Below are 22130 nucleotides of genomic sequence, written 5' to 3'. Positions count from 1 at the left end.
ATGCAACCAGCTAAATATACATCTCATTCGTATAAAAACTAATTCTGAGTTAAAGTCTTGCATGAGCACATCTGATTGGCTGAACATAAAATTATGTCCTGAGCCTTAGTTACAAGAGAATCTGAAAATGAGTAATTTTTATTATTCTATCTCCTACACATGAGAAGCGGTTTGGAATAGGTACATTTACAATGTAAACCATACTTGGGGAAAAACATTCCTTCCTTGAATTATTAAACCTCTAGTCTACCAGGTCTCAGAGTAGAAAACACATGAAAACTTCCTATAAGAAAGCTCTCAGGCTCATAAATTTCGTGTATTACCTGAAGCCAGTGGGCATCAGTAGGGCACTCTGATGTTCCAAAGCTTTCAGACCCTGGAATGGATGGCAATAGCAATTAGTCTCAACATACACATCTACTCACTTACTTGGTTCCCCATTTAGTACATTGGTGATGCCCAGGCACCACTGTGTGGAAGTTCATAATGGGATGTAGGGAGTTTGGCAGGTTCACAAGTGACTACCAAAAGTAAATTCAGAATGTTGCCTAAAGAAGGCAAGAAAAAATTTACCACTCACTTTAGGATGGAAAGGATCTGGCAGAAGCGATCGGGTACCAGGTGGCACGCTGCTCACCTTAACACACGTTACACAAAGGAGTCTCAGAACATGATTGGGCTGCTAAAAATGTGTGACATCAGCTCCAAACTGGGTTTCTAAAGTGGTGAGAGAATCAGCAATTCTACCATTTTGAAGGAAGTCTGTCGTCACCCCTAGGCACCAGCTGCTCCCTCAGGACCATGATGGTTTTCTTCGAAATGCCATGGCCTGGATGGCAAAGATATTCATAAAATGGATAATCTCATTCCTTTTAGTTCATAAAACCCTCTTCTTGAGGGGTTCCTTTGGTGAATATTCACAGGGATCTGTTCAAGCTCAGGGAATATCCTGAGTATGTGCCCGTGAGCTCTTTCTCCACAGTGCCGTGAAGTCTCCAGGCTTCTCTTTAAGCCCTGACCATTGACGACACTTTTGGCCTCTGGCTCATCCCTCTCTTCCTCCTGATGAAATAGATCAAAGTGTTCTATTCAATGTTCGGCTCTTTGGATGTCCAGGACACCAGCGATTGAAGGTATAACACCACAGATTCCATCGAGATGGAGTAGATATATATTTTTTAACAACCTTCACCATCTTCAATTTTATTTTATGACATGATCAATCTAGACTTTGATTTCTAGACCTGAGTCTTATATGTTATTTAATCTTGTCAGAAAATAACCGCTTATTTCTGTTGCTGTTGGACTTTATTAGTTGTTTTTAAATTTTCTACTGTACCACCTGTCAAGTTCCTCAGAGTTCCAACCTCAGTCCACTTACAGTTGGTTCACTAATGAACTTGTTTTGCCCTCATATAACATAGGCCACTTGTCATTTTTAATTAAAGGACTCAATACATTTCAATCTTCTTGGCCAGACGTTCACTTCTAAACATTCCACATGTCCTTAGAAGTTAGTTGCCTAGAATTTACTCTGACACCAATAACTGTGTGACTCAAGCTTCCATTTTATTGACAAGCAACAGAAACCAACTCTGAACAAATTAACAGCAAAAACAAAATGATTTATTAGAAAAATAGCTGGGGTAGAGAACAAAAATCAAAGGAATAACAAAACATGAAGCCGAGAGGAAAATGACTTTCCGTAAGGAAATTTCTAGAGATGTCAATGAGAACACACAGGTCTGCTGTCTAGGAACTGCCCAGGAGGGTCATCCTGCCCCAGCAGTTTGCTTTATGCCACGTAGTCAATTTTCAAATTCCTTAGCTAATTCCTTGACTGATTAGTGAGGTTGGTTTTAAGGGAGTAATTTGAGAGTGCAGAAGTCAGGTCACATGGCAGCAAGGAGTCAGTGGGTCTTCTGCATATGGGGTTCTTTCCAGGGAAAAGGAAGCTGTCAGAGTGTACTACACTCTTTTCTTAGGGCTTCTTGGCCAGAGAGAGAACCACTAAATGGCACATCTGGGTGGGACAGAGATTCACTAAAGGTCACAAGTCAGGTTTTAATATGTTTCCAGGACTCCGTGGGAAGGCCTTCCATGTGCGCTTTCTCCCCCAATTTAGCAGTCATAGGAAATTCTCATCTTTGTTCAGTATCTACAGGTCAGATATTAGACTCTCTGAAAGAGTTTAGCAATGGTATTCTTTATTGGCGTATTTGATAAAATCATGATTCAGTAATAAGTCATTATTCAAGTTCTTCCCTTGCGGGGTGGGACTACTTACTCCAACCAATTTAGTAGCTGTTAAATATTTCAACATATGTAAAATCTGTAAGATCTGTATTTTGTTAGATTAAAATTTTATTTCCCTTGCTTGGAACTATCTTGTATTTGCATTTTAAAAATGATCATAAATGTGCTGAGAACAGAAATTAGGGCTCCAGTTTCTGAGGCAACTATTTAGTGACACGGTTATTGGTTTTGTAGAGAACATTTCCACTAAAGATAAATAAAAAGAAAATTACTAGATGAAAAAAATAACACTAGTAAACTAAATTCAGAAGGACAAGAATTGAAACATCAAGGTCCCAAATACCATTTTTAACTTTTTTTATTTAGCCTTTGTCATTTGAATGTCACTTGTGCTGGAGGTTACCTTTGTGCAAAGCCCTCGATTGATTGGAAAAACTATTGTCCAAAGAAAAAAATATCTTCTGATTCCCTAAATGAAGGTAGCCTGAAAATTACTACATTCATCACAAGACGTGAAGTGTTTGATCACACCTCTCCGTTCTTAGATAACGTCACTGTTTCTATACCTCTTCCAGTGTACTTTCATATTATTCATTTGGCTACACGATTTGCTTGCCTGGTCTTGAGATATTTGGGGGCAAAGAATTCTAGAGTTTTCTGCTCTAATCCTCCACGTGTTTGAAATAAACTCCGAGAACAAAAAGAATACTTTTTTACATGAAATAGTTTGCAAGTCACATTAGCTCATAATATACAGATGGAGGTTAGAAAACTTCATTTAAAAAAATGAAAGAATTGACTGCTAATCTAGACAACAGCGATGGATATCAAATGTGTTACTAGATTAACACATAAGGGAAGCAAACTGAAGGAAGGGAGCTTGAGAGAATGACTTCAGCGATGGATTAGACTTTGAAGCGTAGACATCGCTAAGACAAAATGCAAAACAAACTGACCCAAATAAACACTATTTTTTCAAGAGATGGCATCAGACAGCCAGATGTAAAACAGAAGAATATATTTATGTTATGCTTTTTATTTTCATTGAATTAGATCCATATTAGTACACACTAAATAAAATGTGTGAATATCTATTTGAATATGATAATTGCCTAAGAACAAAGAAGATAGTCTTGGCTGCTAATTATTTTTCACATTGAGACGGAGACCACTTGTGCAGATGGATACATTTATTATACACATTATGCTTTGCATATAGTAGGTGATGTCTGCACTGGTCAAGAAGAAAGTAAGGCACCATTCTAATATTTTGAATGAAAAGTGTGGTTGACAAGGATGAGATTTATCAGCATAAATAAATGTGTAAGAATTGCTTTATTTGAATGACTAGTATCTCCTGCTATAAATTCCCCTCGGGAATTTACAACAGATGTCAGAAAAATTGACATAAAGGGACCCATGGATAGGAAATAAGGTTATTACTCACGCAATAAACCACAAAAACATTTCCCACGGTGAAGGGCTCAGGTTTGGAAAGGAGTGAAGTAAGAGGGAGCACAGAATAAGCTGGGGTCTTTAGAGTGGCTCAGCCATGAGGCTGAAGCCCAGGCCACGTGCTGGGTAGGGGTTTGTCAGGGAGGTGGTGGTCAGCCTTGGAGGACGAGTGGCTCACAGGCACTCTCTTACCTTGATTATCCAACATGGGGAAGCCTGGAAGAAAGATGGGACTATAAAAGCTGTCAGCTAAACCATGAAAAGTGGAGTCCACCTCTTTATTCCACAAATAAAAATAGATGAAATCATCACTATTTTGGAAGTTGTGATCCAGTGAGGGAGAGATGGGAGTAAGTAAAATAGGACTTTGAATTAGACAATGCAACACTTGGATGGGTTTGTTGGGTGAGAGAAAATTCTCTGTAAGGATAAGAAGAATTTTGGCAAGGTCTAAGTCTTGTCTCAAAGAGATACTTTTACTCCTAGGTCCACTACTGACTAGAGCTGAGGTGTGCTGTAAGTATTTGTGTAGTACTGGATAATGTGCAGATACCACATTGTGAAGGAAAGAATTTGGAAATGGTTGAAATGAGGTCCACTTAACTGATGATATTTAAAATAATAGAATAAGAGGTGGGAAGACCGTAGATGGAAATTTCTTTTTTTCACTTAGAGAAATGTCTGTAACAGGTAATGGATGTTTGATTTGGGAATATAATGATAACCACTTGTAGTAGCATGCTTAAAGTAAATGAAGGGGAAATTATACATTTCCTAAAAAATAAGGTTATCTATAAATATTAATGGAAGGTCTACCTGGTAGTATGCAGTGTGTTAGAAACTCTAGTTAATATAAGGATGGATGTCTTTAAAAGCATGAATATTATATTAGCATGTAAAATATGCTTTTTTCAAAATAAGGCTTTTGTTGGGAAACAACAATATAAAACCTGATTATTGATATAAAAACTAATTATTTTCTTTCTGTCTTTTTTTGTTTTTTGAGACAGAGCCTCAGGCTGTCCCCCTGGGTAGAGTGCTCTGGCATCACAGCTCACAGCAACCTCCAACTCCTGGGCTCAAGCGAGTCTCCTGCCTCTGCCTCCCAAGTAGCTGGGACCACAGGCACCTGCCACAACGCCCGGCTATTTTTTGGTTGCAGCTGTCATTGTTGTTTGGCAGGCCTGGGCTGGATTTGAACCCGCCACCTTAGGTGTATGTGGCTAAGTCTTAGCCACTTGAGCCACAGGCGCCAAGCCTAATTATTTTCTTATATCTTGCTATTCATTCGGTATTTTTCTCTATAGTGGCATTTTTTTTAATCCTAGCTATTCAGGAGGCTGAATCAGGAAGATTGCTTAAAGCCAAGAATTGAAGACTTGCAATGGGCAGCGTAGTGAGACCCCACCTCTAAAATACTGGACAATGTGGCCAGTGCCTGTATCCCCAGCTCCCAGTGAGGCTGAAGCAGGAGGATAACCAGACCCCAGCAGTGGGAGGCTGCAGGGAGCTATGTTTGTGCCTGCGAACAGCCACTGCACTCCAGCCTGAGAAACACAATGACTTCTCTTTTTCCTTTATGCTAAGAGACAAAACATTTTTCCATTTATCCTAGCAATGTTTGTTAGTGGTTTAGTTAATAGTTTTAATGAAACATGTTTTATATTTTTATATATTCTTTATAGAAAAATCCAGATTGCTTCCCACCTATCCCAATTTGAAGATTCTTTTTATTCATGCTAGAATAGAAATGCTACTGAAACAGAACACTTTTTTTGGAATCCTTTTTATTTTTAGACCATTCCAGTAAACTGTCAGTTCCAGCAGCCTCTGAGAGCTTAGTGCTGAGTGATGTGTGCATAAGAGGAAGGCTTTTCTATGGAATATTCTAAGGTATGGTTTTTGCTAAATTAAAAAAAAATAATGGTGGCCTCTCTTACTTCACTAGACAAAAAATGAATCATACCATAATGATATCATTTGGGTGTAGATTTCACTCCTCTGATGTTAAGAATAAAAAGAGTACTAAGAACATCTTTACCCTACATGCTAAGAATGCATATATCGTAACTGCTTAACTCATTTCGTAATTAAATGCTAATTGATAATATTAGAATGCTCACTTGGGCAGGTTAACTGTTCTTTTATTTTAATGGATGTTGATCATATCCTAAATCACAACCAGTCTTGTTTTTATTCTTATGATTAGTAATGAGGAGGAATGAGATGAGTGGGATGAGTTAACACAAAATTCAAAAATTATACAACAAAGAAGAGCTCAAAATATATGTCCAATGGAGTATTCTCTCGCCTCCAAATTTTCTTTTGTAATGTTACCATGTGCTTGCTATATAATGGAGTCACATACCCTTCAACTGCTCTGTTTAGTCATTATATCTATTGCATGTTTCAGATATATATTTGAGTACATCTAGTCGGAACATTATGCCTCCATCGAATCAATCTATAAAATGAAAATTTGCAAAGACCTTGGAGTACTATGTAGAATATTACTAAACAGAGAAAAAGTTATGATTATTAGTTTATGTTTTAATTTACTCATAATTTAAATTTACTAGCTAGGTGCAGTGACTCATGCCTATAATCCCAGCACTTGGAAGGCTGAGTCAGGAGGAATGCCTGAGCTCACAGGTCGAGACTAGCCTGAGCCAGAGCAAGATCTTATCTGTAAAAATAGCTGGGTGTTGACTGGTGCCTATAGTCCCAGCTACTTGGGAGGCTGAGGACAGAGAATTGCTTAAGCTCAAGAGTTTGAGGTTGCTGTGAGCTATGGCACCATGGCACTCTATCAAGAGTGACAAAGTGAGAGTCTATCTCAAAAAATAAAAAAAGTTTACTGTTTCAGCTAATCAATACCAAATCGTCTGAATCTTGACTTGTGAGTGATTTATCAGTTATTAAGCAAATGGCACTTTGTAAACATAAAACTTCAGAGAATTACAAATTATATTAGACACACACATATATATATATACAACGGCTGTCAATTCCGTCAGTCATAACATAACCAGCTGCTCCTGAGATGCTATCAAGTGGCAATTAAAATAGCAGCAGTAAGGATACACTACAGTGAGGTGCAGAAAATATTTTATCTGATAAAAGCAAAAATTATATTTAGATAGTTGGGATTTATGTTCCATAATAAAAGAACAAATGTTCTGAAAGATTAATCTCTGGTGCCACCCTGTCTATTTGTGCGTAATGCACAGCTTGTAGGAGCCAGATACCGGCCTTGTTCAACTTTAGTCCAATAAGCAGTTGTCTCCAAGTATTTTCTACAGACCAGTAGTTCGGCAGAATATTAATAGATATTCTTTCAAAAACTCTGTGATCAAATTAGATTTGGAAACGCTATGTTGAAGTTACACATTTTTATCTCCAATGAACTTTCAAACTCTTTAATATACTTGCATGCATTATGAATCTTCTCGAGACAATGCGTCACTTTCCAAAATTAATTAATTACAGAACCATGCCAGAATAACCATTAACCAGAATAGTCAGATAAAGTGCAAGTTTGGGACCAGCAAAATTGGGAGAAATTTATATTGCCATTTAACAATTGCTTAAGGTATCAAAGAAGTTGACACCAGGAAAAATCAGAATTTTGTTGGACTTGGTAAATTTATTCCACAGAGCTAATTTTGGTATGTATAGTCGTATAAACTTGGCTATTTCTTTAGTGTCAAAGGCCTTTAATGGACTTGATCCAGATTTTTTTTTTCAAGGAGCATCTACTTGGGTAATGTTGCATGGAACACACTTACAAAAATTGCTGCTCTAAATCTCCCTCACCACTTTGTCATTCTGCTCATCAAAAGATAATAAAACATCTTCCCTGCTTGGAAACTTCTGGCATCACCAGTTCCCTCGGGAGAGCTAGGGTTGACATGGCTGCCTCCGGGTTCTCCAATTAAAGAAGAAACCAGCCACCTCCTCAAAATATACAAAAGCCAAGGGCACAGGTAGGACGCAAGGTATCTCTGAAGAAGTCTTCTGCTATGGACAGTTAGAGACAACGGACCAAGGTGACCTGCATTAATCCAGATTCTCCTCTCTCTAAATCTAGCATGGTTTCTTCCTGGTGCAAAGTTTGACACGCAGCATTGAGAACAAAGCAAACCAAAATGAAAAGCCGGGTGACTCATTCTTTCCAGCAGCTTGGTCAATGTTCTCCCTTTTCTCTCATTTGCCCAGCGCACTCTCTGGAACCCTCAGGAGGCCTCTCTTCCTGCTGGAACCCCCCTTCTCCACTGCTTCAGAACTACCTCCCTCAGTGACCACTGATGTCTATGTGCTCTCTTTTCAAATGCTCAGCTGAATGACAGTGAGGTTTGCAAGTGCATCATTACACTGAAGAGAAAGAGCTGGAGCACAGACAGCACGGCAGAGGGAAAATCATAACGGCTTAACAACAGGGCAGAAGTGCAGACCAGGGCGCTGTCAGAGAGGCGCATGGGGCAGCAAGGGGCTGTCCTGAAACCCAGGAAAAGCCCTCAACTTACAGCTCACCGCTTGGTGAGTGAGAGGCAATGGTTATGTGGAACTCAACATAGGGGGGTTGCTCAAAAACTAAATCCTGCAGCTCTTTAGAATCTGCTACTAACTTGACCCCTCAGAGTCCAGAAGCCGGCAGCCTGTGCTTCCTCCCCATCATAGGTGTGAGGATTATTTATTTATGTAGGATTATTTTTTAGAGAAACTAAAGGTCCTCAGTGGAGAAATACTTAGAGATATTATAAACAAGGTGGGGATAATGAAAAACCTGACTTTTTGTATTTTTTTCTTTTTTTTTTTTTGAGACAGAGTATCAATTTGGCCATTAATTATGTAGAAGGAAATCACCACACATATGCAGATTATAGATATTCCATTTTCTCCATAGAAATATCAAGGTAGTCTAAATTTTCCAAATTTGGCATCCAAATGATTTTTTTTTTCTTCAGGAGTGGAGTAAAAATCTTTGGCCAATTCCTGAATCCCAGCTTTGGAGATATATCTCTATATATAATTTGAATATATATATTTATAATTCCAGAGCCAAAATATATATATATTTTCAGCTGTGATAAAGGTTAAGCTTCCATGGTAATGTGTAAATGTAATAACCTTTAGACATCGCTTCTGTTCTTATAAAGGCAATTTCATTTAAGAATGTTGTTAATGAGGCAATAAAATTACTAAGTTCATTAAATGGACTACATTTTTCAACTTTTAATTATCCTATGTGGCAAAAAGGGAAATGTAAACAGAATCCTAACTGGATACCGAGAGACAATGTTTATCCCCAAAGCAGGGTGCAACTGAGTTGTGAACTGAACAGTCTTGTCTCTGGAAAGAATGATTGAAGATTGTGATTATTAGGAATTGGGAGCGGGGTGAGCATTTTCCAGAAAATGAGCAAGTAACCCTAACATTTAGAAAATTGATGATATGTATATGACCAAGGATAGAATTTTAGCTTTTATATACACATTTACATTTTGGAAAGCTCTCATTCTACCTTGTAAGCTTAACTGTTTCTTGATAATTAAAGAGTTTTCTGAAGACACCGCTGGTAATATTAACACATGTGATTTTTTATATTGTATTATGAAATATGTCAAAGTCTAAGAGATCTCTACAACGCTATGAATAAATATTTTCCAAATGATTAATGGGTAATTATTTATGGGTAAAATATCAAAGCGTTCGATAGCCCAGTGAATTTTAATGAAACAGGATAAGACGAGTTTACTGATATAGTTTCAGAACGCACCTTATCACTAATCTGTAAGAATTTACCACTTGACTTTTACTATAATACCAAAAAATGCTATTTTTAATTATCTGAAAAGGTTATCAAAATGATTTCCCTTGGTGAATTACATATCCGGGTAAGGTGGGATTTTCTTTACCTACATCAATGAAAACAATATTCTGTAACAGACATAATATGGAACAGGGGGAGAGACCAGGGATGATCTTCTAAGGTGGACATTAAGAAGATTTGTAAAACTGTAAACTAGGCTGGGTACCCGTAGCCCAGTGGTTAGGGCACCAGCCACATGCTCTGGCGCTGGTGGGTTTGAACTTGACCCAGGCCTGCTAAACAAAAACAAAAATGAAAACTAAAACAAAAAATAACCAGGCGTTGTGGGCGTAGTCCCAGCTATTATGGAGGCTGAGGCTAGAGAATCCCTTGAGCCCAAGAGTTTGAGGTTTCTGTGAGCCATGACACCATGTCACTTTATTGAGGGTGACAAAGTGGATGCTGTCGCAATAAAAAACAAAAAACAAAAAACTGTAAACTGATACTCTTAAAACTCATCTCATATTTTTTTTGAAAATACGGCTAGATTTCATTAAAAAGTTTTTATATTAGCATGCAATTTTTTATTGTTGTTTGTAAATGAATTAATAAGAATTTAATACTAATTTATATTAGCAAATATAGGTAAAAATAACACACATACACAAAAGCTCTTTGGTATCCTCAGTTACTTTTAGTTGTCTTGATACCAAAAAGTACAAGAACCATTTATCTAGTGAAGCCTCACAGATTCTGCAGAACCTAAGTTGTAAAAACCTTCTCCCAGCCTCCCAGCCTCTCATTCCCTGTTCTGTTTGGATAGTAATTTGTGTAAATGTTCCTTCGAATGTGTTTATGTTGTATGAGGGAGAAAAAGAAACAGGAACAGGAACATAGAAACATACACAGATGGAATTAGGCAATGGCTCTTTGAATAAAATGGAAACCGCAGCTCACGTATGGACAAAGGAGCCAGTCGATAGTGAACATGAGAGAAAATAGCAGAACAATAAGGGGAGAATATGCACCAGATTTTAAGAGTACTGGTTGTGAAGACGGGCCAAGGGAAAGGATTTGATCAGAGAAAGGAGAAACTGCACAGTTTTTTCTGCACTGAGAGAGTCATTATTGATGAGAACATCAAAGTATATACAATTTTCAAAAAAAAAAAAAAAGAACCCAAGGAACAATTTTGCTTTTCACTGTATTACTGAATACCTGAGGTAGTTGAGTAAGTAGTTGAGTTTTAAACAACGATAAAAAGAAGTCTTCCTAAAATATTACATAAAGTGTAGGATTTCTGTGTCCTTTGCAACCAGTGATTTGAAAATCAGTCAGAAGGTAGAGAATACCAGAAACAGTTTTTGGAATAGAATTGAATGACTGTGAAAACATCTGACCTTTGGTACTGAACTCGTTTGTCCATTCCTGAACTTGATGGCAAAGCCCAGTATGTACGATCATGTGGGTGTGGGTGGTCTCCAAGGCCATGCTCCCTGAATTGTTTTGGGGTTGCACTTGTTAGTAAGACGATCACAGTCATGTTAACCCTGATCTGATGGGCATAGCTCACCCTTCAATCAGTTTGCCTCATATTTCATGATGAATTTCTACACAGACTAGGTAAGGTTTTCTGAAGATGAACATATCAATTAGACATTTTGAAAATGATTTGAAATGTTTTTAGAAAAACCATTTATTTTGTAGTTTTAGCCAAAAAAAAAAAAAAAGCGTCATTTTTTGGTCACTGGATTCACTTAGTATTCATAATTTTTTTTTTCCATACAATGAATTAAGATTGCTAAGAAATCATGGACTGGCTTTCTGGTTGGATTTCAGGTAGAATGTGTTTTAAGGCCAGAGTTCTTCCTCACTATTTGATTTTTTTTCCAATATTTGATTTTTTAAAATACAGATAGGTGCTGCATTTATATCTGCTGGTTTAAATTCTGTCATATTTCACTTCTAGCCTTTTAGTGGCAAATCATTTTACTTTTACTTAAGCATTGATAATGTGGAGTATCTGGTCCTAGCTAAGAAATAATTCTATAATTGAGTTTTGTACTCACCATCTATGGATCATTCCTCATCTATAATGTGCCCCCAATGCAGCTTCATTTTCCAGATACCTCGATGCAGAATAAGGTTTTTCAACATTTAGGTGAAAAAAAAAAGAAAAGAAAATCAGCCTTGATGAAATGAGACTAAGAATGGTTAAATGCTCTGGTCTAAATGCGTCCCCTCCAAAATTCATATGTATTGAGTCCTAACATTGGGTAGCCCAGAAGTGATTAGCTCATGAGGACAGAGCCCTCATGAAGGAGGTTACTGCACTGAATAAAACAGGCACCACAGACCTCTCACCCCTTCCACCATGTAAGGACACATGAGAATGTTCCACTTATGAACCACTTAGAAAGTGCTGGAGAATGTCAGATTATTAATTTTTGTATATTTAAATATAGTTGACCACCTCGTACAGTGATCGCCTCCTCAAGTCGACCTATTTTAGAGGTCTTGGTGTGGCCAGACTAGGTTTCACTAAAGGCTAGAATTCTTCTGAAACTACATCTGTTCTGGACTATCCATGTCCCCTCTCAATTCATATGTGGAAGCCCTAACCCCGAAAGTGATAGTAGGTGGAGATACTGAAGGTTCTATGAAGTCATGAGGGATTAGTGTCCTTATAAAAACACCAAAGAGCTCTTCCTCTCCCTTCTCCCTTCCAGCACAGAAAGATCTCCTGTGAGTACATGGGGAGGTGGTGGCACTTACACACCTAGAGAACACTCTTCAAGTCAAACCTATATTGCTTGTAACTTGATGGCAGATTTCTAGACTCCAGAACTGTAAGTTTCTGTTGTTGCATCCACCCGGCCCGTGGTATTTTGATGAGGCAGCCCAGGCTAGTACATCTTCACCCACTTTCTTTGTGTTCTGTCTTGCTTTCCTTTCATCCTCCTGAGATCGCTCTCAGGATTTGCTCCTACGGAACTTAGGTTAGGATAGTAATGTTTATTCATGTACTTAGTAAGCATAAACCCCTTGTCAGATACGCCCTCACTGAACATGCAACGGAGAAGAAAACACACATATCACCTGGCCTCACTGGGTTCAGCATTATTTGCTAGGCATTTTATTAGCAGAGTTCAACAGTAATTTGTAAGAGTACCTTTGTTAATATCGTAATTATCTTTAAAAATGTGCGATGTTAGTTTCTGGATTTATGGTGTTCTGATCATTGCATGGCATAGAATACCTGCTTTAGCAAAATGGTAGTGGGAGAATAATACATTTTATATATATTCTAGAAATATTCAAAGAGAAAGTACATTAGCTGACTTCTCAACCTTTTTGTTTAGTATACTTGTCTAGTCTTGTGTCACGTATGCCATAATTTTCTTATTTCTTATTGATAAACATTTTTTTTAATGCTGCTTGTCTGGCTTCTTTGTTAAATTATTTCTTCAAGCATCTTCCTGCTTCTTCTTCATAATAAGAGTTTTCCTTACTTGTTTTGCAGTATTTAATCACAGTCGCTTCCCACTGCCTCCATCCTCATTTGATGGATATTGAGGAGCTGCTACTTGAGGATTTGCCGTCAATCTGGAACACACATCGCCCTGCCAGAGATCATCTCAGACATAACACAGGTGGGTTGTGGGCCATATTGCTTGGTGCCGAGCTGGCACGCGTGTAGTGCATTTCTGCTTTAAGAGATTGTCCTGTTTTACTCTCTGAGTAGCTTCTTATACCTCAAACTTGAATAAGTAATCCTTATATCAAACTGTGCAATTCGTATTCTGCAGAACTACCCCATGTTACTTTCTCTGATCATCTCATTTTACTTTGAGGTCTCTACCCTACTATCAGGGTTTTAATCTGCCACTGTATGCATCTGCTCTCCACGGAGCTGCCCTGTTATAATCCGTCAGTCACAACCTCTGCTTGAACATGGAGCTATACAAGTGGACATTAGCAATAGTCTTTAACGTATTAAAGGAAGTTTCCAATGATAGATACAGGGGCTGGTTTTGCCTAATATTGTTGTTAGTTCTTTGTCTTTATTTGGAAAGAAAACTTAGGAGCACAGAATCAAACCCTGCTAGCAAGGAACCATTGAAAGCTACAATCAACTAATTACATTCTGAGATTTTTAAATGTAGTGTTAACTTGAGCTACATTTTTTTCCCCAAAGGATAAAGACACACTCATACTTATCACATGCCCAGAGAACACTCCTCAGGGGTGTGGGCAACAACATTCTACCCTCTCCATAGTCCAGTGAGAACCTGTTACATTTGTCTCCTCAAGTCATCAATTTCAGGGAACTATGTTGGGCATTGGAAAGGTCTAACAGTATAGAACTCTGTAATAGAAGCAGGCTAAAGAAGGTTCTAGAAATTAGAATTCTGTGAGAAATCATACAGTAGAGTTACATACGTCATTATAAAATATATAAATGAGAACACTCAAATGGGAAAAATATGCCAATGTGGTATGAAAAGAAACTCGAGCTTTTAATACATTTTCTAAAATAATTCATACATAAGGAAATTTTAATATGTTGTTTTCGAGTTAATCAGCAATATAACTGACTATTCTTCTATGAAAACATACAAGCTCAGAAGTTAAAAATAATCCAGCTGCCTTTTAAAATATTTATTGCCACTTATGGTTATGGTGCCCTGTGTCTTTTATTTCCCTTATGTTGCTTATGGAAGAACACTCAACACTACTTATTCGTGGTAATGGTTTCTGAATATGAGCATATACCTAATCATTTGCAAAAGTAATTTGGACAAGGTGTGTATGATGATAAAGTTATTGTACAATTCAAATGTGAGAGGTGCAGATAGAAAAAATCACAAGAAAAATCTGAAATTTTGTGCACTGATAAAAACATGTTACTTTGATCTATATAAACTTATCTATATTCTCCTGTTTTGATCACATATAAAAGTAACTTATTAAACATAAGCAATGTATTGAATTAACTGGTTACAAATGCACTCATATTTTGGGATGGCTTGTGAGTGGGAAGATGAGCTTTGGGACGCGACTGGGGACCCTTGGTCTCTCTTCTGAAGAGTGATTGGCTTTCTATAGACTTTGTTTATATTTTGTAATAGGGCCTTCCCTGGTTGGCCACTCACATTGTGTAGACATATGTGACTCTGTAGTTTATCTGAGAAAAGGTCAAGTAAAACATAGCACTTTCATACCTAGTAATTTCAAAAGAGTCCAATAATGAACAGTTGATAAAAGTCTACATCGGCTATAGTAAAGTCATGCAGTGGTAAAGAATCTTTAAAAAGGTTGAGGCCTGAGAGAACAAGGGGGGATATTAACTGGAATCCAGAAGGATCCTTTGCCAAGGATTGTGCCTTAGAGGCACAGTCAGCTCAAATAAAACATGCAAGACAAGTTAAATATTCTTCCTCTAGTCCCCCTTATCTGAACTGATCTTGAAGATAGAAATTTAGAACACATGGATATAGTCTGTACAGGTGTCTTACACACAGATCAATGCAAAGAATGATGGACAGCACATCTGGTTTTACCAACCCCTGTTTTTCTTCTGGTGTTTCCTCCATCTGGCTCCATTCACCAACCCTCTTACCCCCACCTGCTGTCCAAGATACATTTTGTAACCGCAGAATAATTTTAGGAGGAAGTGATAAAGAAGCGCCATATTTTATTTATAACTTCACAAGAGTTACCCGTATAAAATTGAAAATGTTTAATGTATGTCATGTGTCAAAATAAAAATGAAAATACAAATTCAGTTTTATAGAATGCAATTTATCACTGCCTTTAGTAAAACTCTGTATGTCCTAAAACTTAAAAACACATATGTTGCGAGGAAAAGAAGAAATAGTATATACCCTATTAGATCACCAGTGTGCAAGTCATTGATTTTTATGCTACAACTACTGGATCAACAACAACAAAAAATCCTGGGTCAGGAGGAAATTGAATCCAATGGTCTCATTATAGCAGAATTCGGTACACAGTATGCTTTTCACAGCATTCTAAGCATCAGTTCACTTGGCTATATAGTACCCGGCATTCAGCCTGTGAAAGAGAAGCTGACTGCATCTCACCGTGTGCTATCCAGCATAGTGATGTGCCAATGTAGTTTCAGCCACGTGTTCTATTCATGTGTTGCTCCACAGGACAGCTCAGAAATGTTAGGAATGTTACTGAGCTGCCAATGTGTCAAATGCATGGTGGAAAGTACTCAGTGAAAAGCCCTGCCCTCTGTTGTCTCGGTTGCATTAGTGTATTCTCAGCTCCTTTATGGCTCCGGATGGGTATCACTTGAACAACTGCTTTGCCTTTCTTAAAATATTGCTATGACAGGAAAACATCCATTGTCATGGTACATACTTTTCTACTGTAAGATTATTAACTTGAACCTTTGGGGAGTCTATCTTGTGCTTTCTGAACCTAAAATAGCCATAGTCTTTGAAACTTCCTGACTGATTCTCAGTCTGAAGTAAAGGGAGACTGGGGAGACTTTTTCTTTAGTAATTCAAGCCAAGTGTCAACCACTCTACTTTCCCCCCCTATTTCTAAACACTCTGTAGCAAATAAAGGTAGGTGTTGAGTTATTGGGCGGCTAAAAATAAGCATGCACATTTTCCCCTTCATATTTCTTACCTGAAGCAGAAAATGCACTGTGTTTTGGCACCAAAGGACAGCAGAGAGATGGGAGGTGCAGACCATGAAAGGCAAAGACTCTGAGAAGCTGTGCATTGTGGGAGAAGGCTCCGTGAGTAAGACAGAGGGCGCCTATGTGCTGTTCTGGGCTCTGCCCATGATGCCATGTGGTTTGGCTTTGGAATTCTTATCTGAAAACTGAGGATAGTAGCCCTTCCCTGCTGTAGTTTACCAGAACATCCTGAGAATCAAGGAAAGAGGTAATGTGACATTGAAAAACGCTAAGAAAATAGTAAACTTCCATAGAAACACTGCATGAATGTAACAGCATGATGAAATTGTTATATGAAAATATACACTGACATAAAAATACTACTGAAACACAAACATACACACACTTCCTGATAAACCCCTCCTATGTAGGATTATCCAGGCTTAGAGAATCCACCCTTTGGGAAAATGAAATATGAGCAGGATAATCACTAGAAAGTTAAAGAACAGGTTGTGTCAAAATATGTTCCACGAAAATTCTTTGAGTAGGATGCTTTTAGATGAGAAAAGGAGAAAGGGAAGGAGAGAGGGAGGGATGGGAGAAAGGATAAAGAAAGAAGGGGATTCCACAGGAAACTTGAATTAAACAAGTGCAATTTTTCAAAATTTGCTATGCTAATATTTAACCTAATCTTTCTGTTAAGAGAGCCATATAGTATGTAGAGTTTCATTGTTTTTTGACAATTGAAACTATTGGAACATACTTTGGAAAATGCTGTTCTACAGGGATTTGCTTAATCAAGCATTGCTGGAAAGCAGTCAAATTCTGAAACAGTGAAAGTAGCAGGTTCCTTGACTCACAGAGAACATCAATCACAACAAAAATAAAAAGGAATAACAGTTCCAATAAAAGTTCCTAACATTTGTTCAGTGATTCACAGACTATAAAGTATTCCCATATGATTATCTTTCTTTGATTCTCAATCCCCTTTTACAAAATAGGTATCGTCTCCACATTTACAGATAATGAAGCAAATGCTGGTGGATTTTCAGTGTCTACAATTGTAAGCAAGTGGCAGAACATTAGTCTCAAACCTAACACGTCATATCTCCCATCATGAGTTTCCATCCTAGCCTACTGCTTTATCACTGATAATAAGAGGCCTTCCTCTTCTCATGAGGTCACTAATCCCATCTCAAGAGTTCTGCCCTCACGGCTTCACCTATCTCTTATTACCTCCCAAAGGTCCCAACTACAAACACGGTCACGATGGGGGTTAAGACTTAAACATATGATTTTGATGAGGGGGACACAAACATTCAATCCATAACAAAATCCTTTTACAGTTTTAAAGACAAGGTTGAAGCATAGGCCATAGCTCATGAACTTCTGCTGACACACAGGGGTAAAATGTGGAACTGGCATGCTGGCTAAATAGTTTAGAGCATCATTATTGACCTGAATTATTTTATCAAGGTCCACTAGCAGGATGTCTAAGCCTTTACACTTCTGCATTACATGAATGTCCATGAGTACTTGCTAGACGGCAGAGTTGGGTCAGTCATTTTAACCCACTTCCTAGATGAGGAACTAGAATTGCATCCTCTATCTGGTCATATTCAGTGGAAAATATTGGTGGGCATCTAACACCTGGCAGCATGTGGATTTATGTCTGAATACCAGATATTCCATAAGCAGCAGCGGTTATGAACTTCTTTGCAGCAGGGGTTAAGAACTTCTTTGTTCTTTCTGACTTTACCTTTTATCCCCTTACTCATTTTCTTGGAGGAAAAAAAAAAGATATTAAGATGTAATAGGTCAGGAACCTCCCAATAACTATAAAAATCATCTGGATATATGAATGAATGAACAGGACTTCCCCTAATCTTGGTGTATCTGGGTATATTGAGTTCTACAAAATTATCAAGGTGTCCTTGGTTGTAGCTGAATTCCCTTCCAGGGAAATGTTCTGTTAAACAGTTCAGAGTGGCAAATCACTCCAAATTTTAGCAGTACTTCCTTAGCCACAGCTATGAATGTCTTGGCATACTGAAAATCAGGGTAGGTTCTCCCAACACGTGGTCCAACAGTATGAAGCTGAGAAGTAGAAAGAGTTTGGGGTGATCATGTTAGGCACTGACCCCAGCGTTTCAAGACGGGTGGTAATGCCTGAAAACATGAATGAAATGAAATAACTGTTTGAGCCCTGCTTGCACATGTGGTGGGGGCAGTTTAGCAGAGTGCTTCATTGCTTACAGCAGTGGTTCTCAACCTTCCTAATGCCGTGGCCCTTTAATACAGTTCCTGTGGGTTGCAACCCACAGGTTGAGAACTGCTGGCTTAAAGGCTTTACCATGGGGACCTGACCCTGAGATTGAAATGCCTGGGGCCTTAGGAGGCTCTCCAGTCGGGTAAACTAAAGGCCAAATCTGGACTTGAGAATAGCTAGCTTGAGGAAGCAAAAACAAGTCAAAATTATCAATCTGTAAGCATGAGATAAAAGTAAGGTATACAGTCGGATCTAAAGGTTCCATGGTAGATACATATTTATTTTATTTTCCCAGGAGCTTATCTACTATTAGGAAAAAGAAATACAGCACAGAGTAGGCAACTCCATCCAAGTTGGTCAAAATCATCATATAGCAGCACATCCTCACCCCCTAGTTAATGACCGAAGAAGGCCCAGTGCTAATTCATAGAGAGTCTGTCTTTGCATGAATTTTGAAAATGATATTATTGCTTCCTGAAAACACTTTACTTTCATCTATCAGAAAATTATCATTATATACCTATTTTGGTAGACTAACTCATTTTACTGCCATCTGCTGGAAAAGCATGGTAATAATTATATAAATTCATGATTTTCTATGAGAATGTCAGAACTATAATAGCAGCTTTGCATCCTACAACCCCATCTCATTAACAGTGACTGTATTTGCCCACAATCTAAGCAAGATCTATCAAAATTTTCCTCTGAAAGTGTTCTGTGATGACTTCTTTCTTTTCTAGTTGCAAAGCTGTCAAACTATGAGCCTGGATTTACCAATGACCAAGGTTCAACTTTGTGAAGAAATACTATAAGAGAAAGAAACCAATCCACAAAAGGGGGAAGGGCACAGAGGCAGGGGTCTGGATCCAGTTCTACCTACAGATATTGCTATCCTCCCCATTCTGTGGTCAGTGATGAGACAATTTACTTTGTTGAGTAAAATTTCAGGTTTTTGTCTCATGGATAAAAAGGTCTCCCAATAAACTAACATACATGGGAGGTTGTCTTGGTCCATTCAGTCTGCTCTGACAAAATATCATAGACTGAATTGCTTATAAACAATAGAAATTGATGTCTTCCCATTTGGATGCTGACAAGTTCAAGATCAAGGGACTGACAGACTTGGTGTCTGCCCTTCACAGAGGAAGATGGTCTCACTATAGCCTTATTCAGGAAAAGTGGGAAGGGAAGTCCCATTCACTTGACTCTGCCCTCAGGACTTAATTCCCAAAGGATCCACCTCCTAATTAAGTGATGGAGTACGTATTCACACCATGGCAGAGATCAAGTAAACTGAATTGACTGTAGTTAAGAAAGAGAACAGGAAAAGATTTTCCAAGGAAATCCTACTTTATATTAAAGCCTTGAGTACAATTATCTAATGGTTCCTGCCAGGATTATGTTTTGCTAAACCTAGTGGCATATCTTGTCTATAGCATAGATTCTTGCCCAGAGTAATCATTTAAAAAATATTTGTTGAATTGGATTAATTTCAAAACACACAGAGACAACACTTTCTTCATTCATTCACTTTGTTAAGTATTTACTGAGCAGCCTATTACAAGAGACACAGTTCTAATTACTCAGGATACTGTAACAAGCATCTGTACTGAAACTTCCAGATCACATTTGCTTTTTATTTTTTTAACCCATATGCATCCACAGTACACAGACATCATGGCAAGGCAGTGGATGTTCTAAAAGGAGACATTCTCCAGACAAACGAAAACACCTTAACGAAACATACGAGTGAACAAGAGGTTCTAGTTCTCAATTTGTCCTTCCCTAGACGTGAAAATGTAAAACGCTGAGTATGACATTTAGCCTCCCGAGGCCTGAGTTTTCTTCCTAATAGCATAAAGAAAATTTAACTGGATGATCTTTCAGGCTTATTCTAGCTGAAAAGAAACCTAAAGTTTTCTTTTTTTAGCTTCAAATAATATATTAGTTGGATTTCCAGTTCCTAAAACTTACAGAGGTTTTATGAAAAGATTATGTTATACTTTGTATTATAACACAGGCCAAAAAACATGATTTAATGGAAAAATTCAGGTTCTAGGGTGGCACCTGTGGCTCAAAGGAGTAGGGCGCTGGCCCCATTTACCAGAGGTAGTGGGTTCAAACCTGGCCCTGGCCAATAAACAAATAAATAAATATTTAAAAAAATTCAGGTTCCAAGAGGATTTGTGGTTTTGTATTTTTATTGATATATAATATACCTACAGTTAAGTGCAGGAATTCTGAGGGCACTGCTCAAGGAATTTTGACAGAGTGGACACATCTCTGTACCTACCACTAAGGTGGAAATATTGAATACCACCAGCACCACAGAAGGCTTCCTCTTGCCCCGATCAGTCATTACCTCCCATGCAGGTAATCACTGTTCTGACCTTCCTCACCACTGATTAATTTCATCTACTTTGGAACTTGAAAGAAATAGGATTATAAAGTATGCATTCTTTTCTGTCTAGATTTCCCCCTTGATGTTATGTCTGTGAGACTGATCCATAGTTTTGTATGTAACAGTAGTTCCAAATTTATAAATCAATGTATAGTATTGTATTCCTATGTCACAAATTACTATGGTTGCCCCAGTTTGGGGTTATTGTGGGTAAAGTGGCAGTGAACGTTCCTCTTCGAGTCCCTTCACACACATGTCCTCCATCATGGCTTGGGTGAAAAGGCAGAACAGCAAGAGTGGGGAGGATATGGGCAACTCGAACTCATCCACTGCCGGTGGGAATGTGAACTGATCAAATCATTGTATTGACATATCTTGGCAAAATTAACTAAAACTAAACATATACCTACATTACCACCCAGAAAAGAATGTGCACATCTATGTTAAAGTTTTCTTTCATCTCACAAACCCGTGGTTTTCAAAGTGTGGTTTCTACACGCAGCCTAGAAACTTGTTACAGTGCTCCACATATCCCAGTGCAAACAATTTTGGTCAGAACAAAGCTTATTTTTTGTTTTTTTATTACTCATGTTTTCAAATATGTCTAAGGACCTCATTGGATCTTAAAAACAAAAACAAATTTGTGCAAAGGAAAAAAAAGGACAAGAGCCTTTATTAAGAGTGATTTTATATTATGCATATATATCATTCTTTCAGAATCAGGGAGGGATTGTGGTAGTGTGTCAATAACAGTCAATAATAGTCACTGCCAACAAAATGGGGAAAAATATTTTGGGAACCTTCTTATGCTCTTTGGGAATTAAAATTTAGCTGTTTTCACAGGATTTCCTTCTGCAGGTTAATTATTAGGTATCAATTGCAATGATTAAACACATACATACTCATTCGAGAATACTGATAAGAGATTATAACTAAAGAAGCAATCATTAGATGATCTCTCATAATTAAGTAATTCTTCCTACTACAAAATTCATAAAATGAGGAATAAGGAGATAGAAAAAATAACACACTAGGTGTATATTCACATTTATAAATAAGACCCTCCTCTATTTAGGAATCTGTTATCCTTTCTTAGAATTACATTGGCTACTAAGGGTTTTTTTCCTGGTTCTACATGAAACAAAGTGCCTTTTTTTTTTCAAGTTATACAAAGTATTGCATTGGTACTTTGCTGGGGATTACATTAAATCTGTAGGTTGCTTTGGGTAGTATGGACATTTTAACAATATTGATTCCTCCTTGCCGTGAGCATGGAAGG

This window comes from Otolemur garnettii, unplaced genomic scaffold (genome assembly GCF_000181295.1).
Source record: "Otolemur garnettii isolate 467f Iridium unplaced genomic scaffold, OtoGar3 scaffold00030, whole genome shotgun sequence".
Lineage (NCBI taxonomy): Eukaryota > Metazoa > Chordata > Mammalia > Primates > Galagidae > Otolemur > Otolemur garnettii.
The sequence above is the reverse complement of the archived record's forward strand: the minus strand, read 5'-3'. Positions refer to the sequence as shown.